Here is a 13,846-nt window from a genome sequence, read left to right on the forward strand (position 1 = left end):
CCCCGAGGGGAGCGGTGCCCCGCGGCGTGGCGCGGAGCCCCCCCGGCCGCCCCCGCGGGAAGCCGCGGCGCTCAGTGAGCGGGTATAAAGGGAAAGGGAAGCGCGGGGAGGCAGGCGCTGGCTTCGAGAGCGCGGGGTGGGAGCAGCGGGCCTGCGGTCGGCTGCCCCCGCCGCACTGCCCCGCCATCCGCCGCCACGGAGCTCGCCTGTAATGCCCCGCAGTGAAGAACGTTAATCTTTCAAATCTCCCTCCCCTCCCGCCTCTTTTTTTTTCGTGTATCCAGAACTGTTAGTTTTGCAAGTATGCCTTCAGTTTTTGAGTTAACGTGCCTTATCCACGTTTAAGCTCCAGGTGATTTCAGGAGCAGCTCCTGGAATACAGCACACAACGTATGTTATGTTCTACATCATACATTATGTTGCACATCCAAAAATAAAGTATTCTTTATCGAGATCTTGCAGTAAAAAGCTGGTGTTCCTCAGGCTGACTTAAAAGAACATTAGACCATGAATGCAAGGAATAAAAACACTAAATACTGATTTCAGGTTGATTAAAAATGTCTTTCTCTGTGAGTGGGAGTGCTTCCCAGCTCCTTGGTCAGGGTCTGTGTTGCCRCCCATCCTGCCTTCACATTGGGTCCAGGACTTGGGTACCTACTGCCTCAGTCTGCCTTGCTGCCCCCATGCTGTGGTCTCCATTGGAGGGAAATAGGGATGGACCAGAAAAGAGCTGAAGTATCTGAGAACCACACCAAGGGGATATGCTGAGGAGCATGCCTGCCAACAGTGCAGGCATCCTTCCATGCCAGCACTTCCTTAGGCGTGGAAGTGCTTAGGCGTTAGTCCTAGTTTCTTACCCAGCTTGTGACACATTGAAATRTATCAGATGTAGGCCCCTTGTATGATTCACAGTGTTCATAATTTTGGAAGCCAGAAGCCCTAAGCGGAGGAGACTGTTCTCAAATACACTGGGATTTCCGTGCTAGAGGAGCTAGCAGATACATTACCTTTGGAAGAGTTGAGGTATCAGCTGAAGAAGGATGTTAGAGATGATAGTTAAAACAAGCACAATTCTTTAATTGAGCATTTAGTATTGTTTACAATTAYGACTGATAGCATTATATTTCATTGTAGATTAAAAAATACAAGTTCACATCTATGAACGCACAGGTTGTGTGGATGAAATGGTTCATTGGTTTTGCAAGGCARATTGACTTTTCTTCTCGATTTGCCACTACGCATACAGGTACTATCTAAATGGGTTCACATATTTGTTTCATGATGAACTGATTTACTGGCTAGTATTTTATAGAATAAAATTAAGCATTATGACACTTAATAGTTTTGCCCATCTGGCTGTGCTGCACAAGGTACTGAGGTCAAGAAAACATACCCGTTGCTATCCTAGCGATCTGATAAGAATTCACAGGAGACACTAAGCTGTGTGCAGTTGAATGTTTTATATGTATCTGGGTATCTTAGGAAAGTTATGCATAGATTGTAATGATGTTTAGTAAAAGGGCAAAGAAATTAAATATGAATGGGAAAGTCATTACATTCACCTCAGAAAACACCTGAGAGACCAGTAGCATTGGAAGGATCCTATCAGGGGTCTTTGAAGAGGCAGGAAAAGACATTGCCTCTTCTTTGCTCTACAAGGTAAGGTCAGGTGGTCAGTGAGGCCCATAGGGGCTGTGTTCCTGCTTTGAAGAGGCTTTACCACTTTGGAGCTTTTCTAAATGGTTCCACCAGCTAGCCGAATTGTATGCAGACTTTCACAGAGTGTGATCATTAAGTATGTCTTCAACTTTCTTGTGGTCAGCAATAGCTTCTTTGTGAATTATTATGTCTCTGTGAAGCAACTTAACAGTTGATCAGCTCTGGTGAAAATGCTGGTGCTTTGTATTTTGTATACATCAGAAATATTTAAACTATATGCTGCTTCCTCCCAGCAAAATCCAAAAGACTGAGGTAGAGAATGAGCTGAAAAAGAAATGTGATCATGAGAAAAAGAATGTTTGTGGTGCAACTTGGTCTGGGAGAAGAATCCTTGTRAGCTTTATTTGAGACAGCAAAAGCTATGGAATATGAAGTAATTATACACCTTCCAAATTCAGAGCACAACATGAGAACAAATGGTGGCAGATGAGCTAACGTCTTCCTTAAATTCCTCTTTCACATCATGGAATTTCATTTCAATTTCATCTCGCAGCAAAAGCTGGAGCTTCCTTGCTATGAAAACCAGGAGGAAGCCAGGATGCTGGCAACTATACCAAGGAAAGTGGCCTATACTTCAAGTTCGTATTTCACATGGATCCACAAGAGCCTGTTCATTTGTATGTTGTTTCTCCAGTCTCTTTTGCTGTAGTGATGGAAATTCATGTATAATCCTGATTCTGAATATAAAAGCAACTCCTGGAGCATGTATTGCTAGCCCACAAGTCTCTCTATGTTTGCCTCTGCAAGGCCTTTCGGTGCCTTTTCTACTASTGTATTAACAGCCACATGACAGAGGGGAGAAGAATGCTTTTCCCACTCATCTTTATTTCTATGTCACTACTTCAGTATACCTTTAAATGTTGGGCTTCAGGTAAAAGTGGCAGAATCAGCTTCAATATAGTAGCAATTCTAAAAACRATCTATTTTTGCTACTATGAACACAGCAAAAATGTATTTTAATATTAAAAAATAACTATATGTTAGAAATTTCCCTGAGGAGTAAGACTGAGAATAATATAGGAACTTTCCAACACACTTTTCATCTTACTATCAGACAAAGCTGTTCATACAGTAATGCTACAGACAACAAAGAGAAAAGATAAGCAGTAATTCAAGAAAATGCTGTGTTAATCAGGACAGTGCTCAAAATCAGTCTACCTGAGATATATCTGTATGTTTTGTTCTATAAACTTACATCCTAGCTATGTTAGTCCAATTGCATTGAATATATGTTTTGCTTGTTTAGTTGTAGCCCTGAAGCTTTTGATCTTTCCAAAACTACCTGGAGTCACTGGATATGCTCTTTTATTATTTTTCTCCCAGTAAAAGTATCCCAATGCTAAAAGTCTGTGCATTCCAAACTCTGAAGAAATTGCCTTTTCCACTGAAGTGCCTTAGCATGTAAAACTGCACAGACAACAGACTGAAGTAAAAGTATGTCCCAAATGAGGTGGCAAATGGGCACAAATCCTTGCTTGTATCCTTGTTTTCAAAGGCTGAAATTTCACGTGATCTTAATGCTAATGTAATTGCAGGCTGACAAGGAAAGGGAGCAGCATATTTTCCTTCCAAAACATCTAGTGACRCAGCCTGTGCAGGCAAAGGGGCAGCAGTACCTCCTCTTCTGGTTGCAGCCCGCAGCTAGACTGAGTTAAGTGTAGCATGAAACTGCATCCTAAGAGCATCTGCAAGACCTCCTACTGATTTCATTGTTACAGGAAAATATTTATATAATTAATTCCTTGCTTAGATTTCTCTTTTTGTAGGTATTCAACTGTTCTGGGCTCATGCACAAAAGTATAGAGTTCCATCTCTCTCTTTTCTTTTTTTTTTTCTCCCCCTACAGTTGTCCATCAGTCTACTCGTTCTGTTGGTTCAACTCTTTACTCAGTGATTCAGAGGCAGGTTGAAAATTGCTGGGAATCAGCAGCTGATTCACTGACAGTGTGAATTTCCCAACCCTCAAGGCAGGARGGTAAGTATTTGAATCCACTGCCTTATAAGCCATTAATCAGAAGGCTCAGTTGGCTCCAGAAAACCATGAAATCAAATTTTCAGCTTTAGATCACTCACTAATTTTTGGATAGCATCACTTTCTGTTTGTTTAAAAACTTCTTTCCTTTATTTTTACCCTTATGTTCAACACTGATCTGTTCTTTGCAGTACCTTTCTGCAATTATCTTCTCCTCTAAATTGACTGGATCCTGTTAAATATGTTAAAGGCTTTAAACATCTTTCTTTGAATGGGCTATATGTATATACAAAGGAAAAGCACTRTCTAAACCACTTTTCAAATGTTTTTGATTTTTCAAAGTATTTGAGCTCTGGGGTAACTTAACTGCAAAGAATTTTGTGCATTTTCTTTTTTTAATTTCTGTTTACTTCTGATATCAGGAATTATTCTGAATTTGGGAAAAAAGCCTTTACGATCCACTCGTAATTGCATTGCAATTGTCTTAACATTTTGGAGCACAGGCTGATACAATTCTGTTCCTCAGGCTTCCTCTCTTTAAAGCTCAACTATTTAGAAGTACAGATCCACACAAGACAAGCCTCTTCTGTAACAGTCAGGCTTCTTTTTGAAACTTACACATTTCCACATTTCAGGAATGGCAATTTCAATAGTTACTGTGTCATAAATGAGCAGAATTAAGCCTGGAACTAGAAAGCAACACATTATTCAAACAACGTGCCAACCTATCTTACATTGGTCCTCAGCTACATTTACACAGCTCTGCTAGATTGCTCGTGAGAATGATCCCAGAARGGATCTTGAACGGGATGCACTTTTTCTGCATGCACGTGACAAGCCYTTAAGCCATTTCTTCGGTGTCCTTTTTGCCCCAACAGCCGTCACAAAATCTGTTGCCACATCTCTGGAAAGACTTCCAGTATTCTCACACCCTTGGTTTGTCAGCACATGTACAGTGCAGGATCAAACACACAGCCCTGTACGCTGGCCCTGGGTGTCTCGGGCCGTTACCCACCACTGAGCTATAGAAAAAAGGGATTGAGGGGAGAAGGGAGGAGAGCACAGGCTGGAGAGGTAAAAAACAAGATTTGGGTGAGGGTGTCCATAGCTGGGAAGAAGGAGGATTGGGAAGGTGAGTAGAGCTTGGCTGAAAGTGTGAAGGAGAGGAAGGGGGCTCTCMGGATGCAGTTTTACCCAGTCCTAAAGAAGTATCATGCCCCACTGAAAGCACGGACTGTTCTGCACTATTTCTGCTGTGAGTGCATGGATCAGGCTGCCCTAGATGTCCACCTGGCTCAGAGCGGGGTGTGCAGAGCAATACCCCAGCTTCCCCCCGCTGCACGCCGGCACCATCGCAGTTGGGAGAGAAGGAGGGAAGGACAGAGAAGGGCTAAAGCAGACTGCACGTKAGAGGGAAGGAGATGCCAGTTTTGTGTGCAACTCATGACCAGTGGAGGGGACTTGCCCCAGAGGAGGAGCTGGCAAGCCCTGCTCGTGCCAAAAATCCCAGTTATGTGTGCACTGATTGCATTTGTTCCCTTACACAGGTTCATCTTTAGAAACAGCAAGAGGAAGCATCCCAGCAGAATCCAGAGTACGAATGCATGGCAGCTGTATGCGCTGTGGACCAATTTTCATGTGTAGTGTTTAACTTCTGATCTGGAAGGTATCATTCTGAATTGGTTTCATTTTGTGTCTCAGAAAATGCACAAAGTATTCATAATTATTTTGCATTTCCTAATACTTTAAACCTGAGTTTATTATATACTTTACAAATGTTAAAGTACGTTCACTAACCTTCTTTCTGTAAATTAGGTAAGTATACCATGATACTTACTTTAATCAAAAGAAGATACTTGAGCTCAAATTTGCAGAAGCCCATTGTAAGAACCTAATACCTGGAGTGCTAATCATTATAGTATTAGCTGAAGCCGATCAGAGCTGATGGAATTTAGCACCTTTACATATTTTGGCTACTCARAATGAGTGGACACTTTTAAAAACAGCGATTTTCTATGCCTGCAGGTCTGAGGTAATAAGGTATCATGATTAAAGCAGAAAAGAAGTAGAAAATTTCAGAAATATTGGGAGGACTCTTCAGTGAGTGAAAACAATCACAACAATCCTGTAATTTCACTATTCAGTCAAACTCTGTAATTTAACTAATTAAAACTGCAAGTATGTAAATACAGACTCCCATTTTGCATTTATAATCCAGCTGGGACAATTTAAGATGAGCAAACTAGGGTAGATAGATGGGAATCTGTATTAGATTCATTAAAAGGGTGATATAATTGCAATATTAATTTGATACTCAACTTTTAGCAATGTAAAGCAAAGGAAAAACATCCATAACCAAAGTTTTATTTTGTGTGGGCATTTTTATTCTTTTCATTTGTTTTTTAACTAGAGATAGGTAATTTTATTATGCACCAAGGACATACRTATTAAGAATAATGGATAGTTTCAGGGATGAAAACGATATATTTGTATTTGTGGTTTAAGTAGAAGAGATTTTGAGTCACTCTGCATTGGAGAAAACAATCAGACATGAATGGAAAAGGACAGAAATATGAGAGAAATCAGAAAAGCAGGGTCAGAACATCTGAGGTTTGTCAGCCAGCTACAAAATGGCTCTAATGGATGTTTCTATGGCAACTAAAAATGAACAAGTATGATGAGAAACTCTTCTAGGGCTTTTTCATCAGGGACATCAACCTCGCTGTCTGTTGGGCATACACTCCCAATGATATCCTCCGCCCCAAATTTGAACGTATAAGGATTAAGTATTACCRTTTTATAATTTCATAGGCTTGACCTGCAACACGTCTTCAGGGTGAGGACTGGCCCCTGAGTTTTAGCCACTCTGACCTGAGCAGTAAACCAGCGTCTCGACCCATTTCTTTTCTGAACCAAAACCCAAAYGTGTGGCTCCGTCTCTTAAACATGCCAAGGCCAATTGGGCAGTTTTTAACTCCTTGGAACTGCATTCGCTTTTGCTAAGGTCGGAGTGGTGGTCTGGCTTGAAACTACTGTGATAAAAAGAAGAGAGTTAAGATGAGGCCATGTGAGCCTTTGCGTGAGCGGGGGGCTGTGCAGACAGCGGCGTGGGCTGCTGGTCGGGGACRGGCAGGGTGACCGCTTTCGGTGGCAATTCTTGTTTATGCCAGCTCAAAACAACTGCAAAACTATGACCTTGGGTAGCACCTTAGTCTGCCTTTTCATTCTTTTTCTTTTCTTTTTTCTTTTCTTTTTTTTCTTTTTTGAGAAGTTCTGGTGTTATACCTTATGGAAAATAACCAGCTTTATTCATCTGTGTGTGCTATAAATTATTGTATTATAATATTTATTATTGAACAAAGGACTKTAAGAGAAGTGTGGCTCCAAACGGTGAAGTGTTTTCATGTAGTCTTATTAAAATGCCCAGTGTCAAACTGAACTGACTTATGTGGAATGAAATTCTTATGAAGTCCCAATCTGGGACACAATTAACTTGCACCAGACTTTATATGAGATGACCTTTCAGTGAGCTGTAATACGTGTTTCTTTAAGATTTGTTTTCCATTGCTCAGTAGAAATTCCAGCAGGAATCATTCCCAATGCAAGTAAAAAGGAGAAGGGCATACAACACAGTACACTGAAAAGAGATGATTAACGAGCCATAAACGTCCTCTGTCTTTGCAGTGCAAGTGTCAGCTGCAAAATGATCCCAGAAATCAGCAGACAGAACAGAGCGTTTTAAAGAAGTAGGTGGTGAAATGAAGAAAGCAGTCGAGCACTGTCAGCCTGCGACACAAAGCAGGATCGTCTCACGTATTGAGTTCAGTGATGCAGCCAGGTGCATCTTAGTTGTGAATCCTCCTGACTTTACTTGTAAGCATGGGCAAAGGTTTTTAGGAAGATATGAAATGCCATCTGACTGTAGGTTAAGTGAATTAGTGGGTGTTGTGTGGAGTATGAGTAGGAGTTGGAGCATACGAAGGTTTGCTCACTCTTCAGGATGAAGCTTCTTTCTTCCTACTTAGGCAACTAAAACCTGACATAGATGTGATGTTAGCACTTTTTTCTTCATGGTGGTATATGATGTAATTAGGCATCTGCATCAATGCAGAAGCTCACTGGAACATACCAGCTTTTGGGCTAATGTAGGAAAATGAGATGATTGCATCTCACTAACCGCTTTGCAGGACTGTTCCGACTACAGCAACAYGACGAGCACATGGGCTACAAACTACGTAGGGTGTTGATTGTCCCCGTCCTAGGAGCTGTTGATGTCCCAAACCAGACACCAACATGCCAGGTCTGTGAAAGACTCTGGAGGCAGCATTGCAACTGTTTCCACRTTGCTTGAATCAGGGGAATCCAGCACCAGTCCCTCCGTCCTGTCGCCAATGTCTGCAGTGTGGCAAGGTTTCCACCCTCGAGTCTGTCTTTGAGATCTCAGGCAGTGTGTACTGCCAAGGTCCCCAGTGCGTCTGTAATACTTTACTTACGCTTGTTGCATTTGGGGAGAATGTATATAGAAAGGTACTAGTCTGCAYCCCTGCTCTAGCAGATGTGCAAAAAATCCTACTTTGTAGCATCTTTTCGGGAGAGTGTAAGTTAGCAGACAGCATTTTTCATAGAGCGCAGAACACACAAATTCCTGTAGCAGTGGCTCAGAGGCRCAGTTCATCTAGTGGGGTATCATCCAAGCTGTGAAAACGCCAAATCTGACATACATGAGAAAAACAGAGAGCAGGAAAAATTCCCTCTTATTTCAGTATTTAAAGACTGGCTTTTTTTGGCCACCTTGATCTCCAAAGCAAGAGTCACATGCTYCATGGCCATTTGTAGGTTTACCTCATTTCCTAATAGTGCAAACTAACTGCGTTGTTRTAACTGGATGTTCCTTTTATTTATRTTCATGTTTGACATTATTTTGAATCCTCCTAAACTCATAGCTTGACTTGATTACAACTACTGTGGAAAATACTGGGCAAATAAGATCAGAAAAGAGAATTTGTATAATACATCTGCACTAATAATAGCATATTTATGGCTATTACTACAGTAGATGGYACTGTAACTTAAGTCGAATGGCCAAATGAACTGCTTTGGGATCTTACAAATCTCCAGATCTATAGGAGTCTTTGTGTGATTTTGAAGAACATTCCAACAAAGTAAGGATCAGACCTTTGGCATGCATTTATGTTGTGGCCAAGTTCCAAATTTAGATTTTTCAGGTCAAATTATTTGTTTAGGAAAACTATGAATCACGCATTTGCATAATACTTTTTCCATCTGCTTGCATTTCTCCACTTCAGAGACTTTTTGTCCTTCTTAATATTTCTTCTGAGAACACACACRTCTTATTTTCTTTGTTAATTTTCTTACCTGACTCTTTTCCTCATAATACCAGAGCACCCCAAAATAATTTGCTGTTTCTGCTCTCATAATATTCCAGGGGTTAACAGAGTAACATTGTTCCCATTTCAAAATGGAAGGTGAGGAACAGATGGACCAAATGACTTCCCTTCRTTTACACAGGAACTATGTCAGAGTGGAGACTTGCATTATGTATAAAATACATGTATATTTCAGATATATATAGAATATAGTCTTCTTATATGCATCCTATTTAAATAAAATATGCCACACTCCTCTAAACAGATATTTACGTTGTTCTGGTGTTTTGAAAAATAAGGGCTTGTTCTGAAATGAGTCGTGCAGTTAAGTCCAATAAACTTTGGAAAGGGCCCTAAATACTGGAGATCTGAAATAAAGAGATTTGTTTTAAACAAACCTAAGATCTGTCACAAAACCTCTTTCCGGTGTATTGAAAAAGATCACAGAGCTGTAAATAAATTAATCCTCTGACCTGATGTTGTATTTCAAAGACAAATTGAATCTCTCCAGGAAGTTTTGAWTCTTGACTCTCTCCAAGGAAGTAATTCCACATGTGAGCATAAAAGATGCAAACCTTCCCTTGTGTGCTATTTTATTGTCCAGTGTATATTGAAATACAGCTGTGGCAGCTACTGCATTCCATGGGGGTCATAACGTTCTTTGAGATAATTTTGGACATGTATGGACTTCTGTTTCAGCAGTGATATGCTGCCAAATTAAAAGCAGAACTCGAGGTGTCAAGTGTTGAACTGTATTCAAGAAGAATACTAGTGTAATTCACAACTTCTGACATAGAAAATGTCACACGCAAAAGAAAATGAAGGAAAACACCCTAAGTCATTTCATCTTGCAAGACAAAAATTTGCTTTTCTTTCTGGATCTGCCTAGACTAGAAATATTTGCACCACTGGCTCTTCATAGGGAAGCAGTGCAGAAAGGACTCTGGTGTTTTTATTGTATTTCCCTGGCATGTATATGRCTGTGTTCATCAGGCCATTTATACTGCTGGTAGCACTTGCTAGAATGCAAGGATGTATTTTTCTAGTATAAAAATAGGATTTAAAGAGAACAAGAGTTGAATCTGAAAGTCAGGGAGAACAAGGGTATTGCTGCCTTAGGAATATAATAGGTTTGGTAAAGAGCTCMCAAAGGCTTTCCACAAAAGGGCTAAATCTTCTGAGTCGACTGTATGCCAGAGTACCAGGGTAACTAGATTGAAAATGAAAATAGAGAAAGCAGCTTTATGCAAACAGCAAAGACTATCAGAAGTGTTATTCATAATTTACATTTTTCATAGGACTTAATTTTTTCTTACCTTGACACATAAGCAATCATACAGGAAACCTCAAATGAACAACTGTTCAAGACATAACTTGAAACAGTGAATAGCTAGACCTGGGTAAGAGAAATAATCGAAGCAATAAATCTCAAGACAAATGCAAACTGCAGGCAGGTTTTTCTATTACAAAAAGAGCAATTAATAACGACTATTTTAAAACAGAAATTTGCAGTGCCAAGTTTGCAGGAAATTATGTCCATTATAAAATGCAGTTCATTTGCAGCTTCACAGGTGCTTTCTTTCTATGGGACCTGCCATAAAAACAAAGGTAATGAGGGTACGCAAGTACGTCATGTTTAGGGCTTTTATATGATCGCTGGAGAGAGGCTTCTGCGTTAGGTCCCCAAGTTAGTCCGCAAGGGAGCCTCACTCTGCCTAGCTCTGATTGAAGGTTACAACTGCATCGTTAGACTACATCGTTAGACTACAAGCGTGAAGTGAGGGTTGGAATCCTTCGTTCCAGGGTACAGCTTTAAGGAAAGCGTCTCTGAAAAGTTTAGGATTTGATATAAGCCAGTTATACAAATCTAAGTGAAAGAATAGTCTTGAGAATATGTTTTCATAACAGCAATTACATTAATAATTTTATGAGAAGAAAGTTTACTTTCATCTGCCCGCAGGTTTGCCACAGAGCTATTAAGGCTATTGCTTGAATTCTACCTTGCTGGATTTATCCATTAAATCATCCATTTCTTTCACCGGTACTGTGAAGTTACGAAAATGCTCGAAAAAAAATATTCAGTAACAATTCTGTTTCAGTAGGCAGTGTAACCACTCTGACTCTGACCCACTGAACAATCTGGGATTACTCCCACTAATAACTCTTACTTTGTGGGAAGGTTCATTTTATTGTGCTTTTACAGATGTTCGAATACGTTATTTGTGTGTATTTTTTTCTGCCTCCCTGAAAATTTGCCCTGCAATTTTCTTCCTGAGAAAGAAACTGTTTTGTCCAACAGACAGCGCCTATCTGTGATCTTCACTAGCTTCTTTCCAAGTTCTTCAGCTTTTTCAGCATCCGTGGCTAGAAATTTATTACTTTATTCTTCTTCTGCAGGAATGTAATACCTACACAAAACTGGTATTAAATTGTGACCTCATGATTTGAAACRTTGACTGAAAAACTGAGGTTGCATTTTGAGGAAGTCTGTAGGTGGTCTGACTCAGTTTTAATCCGACAATAGGTGATTTTTTTCACCTATATGATCAGGGAAATGCAGACAATGAAAATGGTTCTGTTTTGTGTTATGGAAAGCAAATAAATTTTCTCATCCAGTCAAAGCTGTTTCTTTATCTAGAGTTATTCTTTTAAAGTAAAAGTAATTATAAATGTTTTATATTGTGGTTAGCACACTTACCAGGAACAGTGAGTTTATAGTAAGTCTTTGGTTTCACATATTCCCTGATATGTGACCATATTGACCACGACTGACATGCGACTTACTGCTGAGTTTTGTTTGTTTTTCTTTAATTTTTAAGGGGAATTCAACACCGAYGTCCCAAGAAGATGACCGTTCTCTTGCAGGCATCTCCATATTGCAAATTAGGAAGCGTTTAAAGAAGCCACACAAAACACGCTCATTGCACGCTGCACACGAGCAGCCTAAGAGCTCGAGGGGAGCGGAGGGAAGGCGTCGGGCTGACGCTTCCGACCGAAGACCGCAGCAGCAGGCAATCGCGTGGCTCCCGGCGTTCGTAGGTCCTGGTGCCACGCCAAAATGATCAGAGCCGTCTACTGATTATTTTTTTCCAGCTTCAGAGGGATCTCCCGAATCCTCGGCAACCTCTCAAGCCCTAACTGAAAACACCTTATGTCTGTTTCGTAAAAGGAAGCAAAATGTCAAAATATTTATCTTAGAAACAAATTATAGGACAAATGGCGCCTTGTGTATAATCTGTTGGGACAACATGATTGGAAAAAGAGGTGATTATGTAAAACATACCTTTGACTTGCACAGTTCTCTGCACTGAGGTAAAATCTTGTAGTAAATGAACTCTTTTTAAATTCTATTTCATGCCTCATCATTTTAATACCTATGGTGATGGAAATGGGAAGAAAATCYGGGAGAAATGTTCTGAAGAGGCAGCAGCTGCCCCTTTCTGACATTTCAGTTAATTCTCTTCTATCTTATAAGAATAAGGGTGAGCTTTAAGTTACTACTAGTAGCTCAAAATATGCTAAGCCCAGGATAAGCAGATAGGAAGGTAAAAGCCCTCTCGCTGGGAGTTATCTAGGGAAGAAAACACAATTATTTTGGCAATTTAGCAGCAGCATTTCTAACTCATACAAGCACCAGGAAGCAATCGGGCTTCTTGCTGAGATGACAGACACAAACGGCTGGTTAAATCTAGCAGGGGGATAAAAGGTCTGCTTGTGCGGGAGGTAGCTGCTGCCTCTCCTGGTTACAGCAGAGTGCCGGAGTTTCTTAAATGAGCTCTTCTTATGTTCATTCTCCCAAGGGAAATGCTTAATATGGATAATCTCTCTGATCACTGCGCAATCTCTAAGGTTTTTTTCTTTTTTCTTTTTTTTTCCTGCAAAGGTCGCTGCCAGGGCTCTTGAGAGAGAGCACGAGAAAGGGTGCGCACTCTGAGAAGCTGTAAACTGAGCGAGGGACAAAAATCCCAGCCTCGTAGGGCTGTGGAAAGGAACAAAAGACGGAAGAAAGCTGAACTGGATAATGGAGGGGAGGAGGATAGCAAAAATGTCTCAGGCAGCGTGAAACAACTTCTGCAAGGGAGTAAGCGGGCRCTGCATGCTCGCAGAGTGCAAAGCTGGCAGCAGGCACTCTCAGGACAGCAATGAACCCTGTGCAGCTGAGGAAAGACATGCCCAGATGTTCTCTCTCGCATTCGTAGTTCTTCTGTCTGTTCTCATTTATATTTGGTTGATATCCTCCACGTGTACCTTCCGTGGGTGAGCAGGTACACCTCCACACTAAAAGCATCCTTACGCATATGTAGTGTGGACTTTCAGTTATGGGAACTGGGAAGAYTGAAATATTTCCCCATACATTTCCGGGCAAAAAAAGATATATATTTTTTTATATATTTTAAAAATATTTACATGCAGTGTATTGTTAGGTTAAAAACATCACAAACTGTAATTTCAAAGACAAATAGCCTATTGATTTCATTAGCTTACAYAAAGAGGACTTAAAATACAGCAGTATGAAGATTAACTAATATCTGATGGCAAATGTCCCAAGAGCCCACTATTCAGTTATGCTTCATGGTCATGGTAAATGCTGCCCCATCTCTGTAAATATATGTTGTCATGTCAGCTACTGCRTACAGAATCATTGAATCACAGGATGATATGATAATTCAGGCTGGAAGGGACCTCAGGGGGCCTTCAGCCCAACCTCCTGCTCAAAACAGCGTCAGCTGGAAGGTCAGGCCAGGTTGCTCAGGGCTTTATGCAGACA

The 13,846-nt window shown here is 40.7% G+C and overlaps 1 long non-coding RNA gene across 3 annotated transcripts in view; it reads left to right on the forward strand.

Moving 5' to 3' along the window:
* The window catches only part of LOC146586906 (uncharacterized), a 13,380-nt gene extending 952 nt beyond the window's left edge, over nt 1-12,428 (forward strand). Inside the window, exons 1-4 of one of the 3 annotated variants that reach the window (XR_014897747.1) lie at nt 1,160-1,246; nt 3,566-3,694; nt 5,239-5,357; nt 11,898-12,428. This is a non-coding gene — a long non-coding RNA (uncharacterized LOC146586906). Of the gene's footprint in view, nt 1-1,159; nt 1,247-3,220; nt 3,370-3,565; nt 3,695-5,238; nt 5,358-11,897 lie in introns of those variants that run through there. The other 2 variants (XR_014897748.1, XR_014897746.1) reach the window with 2 other exon arrangements.
* Nucleotides 12,429-13,846: the final 1,418 nt, after the last annotated feature.

The sequence above is a fragment of the Rhea americana genome, unplaced genomic scaffold (assembly GCF_003343005.1).
Source record: "Rhea americana isolate MKP2758 unplaced genomic scaffold, rheAme1 scaffold_64, whole genome shotgun sequence".
NCBI lineage: Eukaryota > Metazoa > Chordata > Aves > Rheiformes > Rheidae > Rhea > Rhea americana.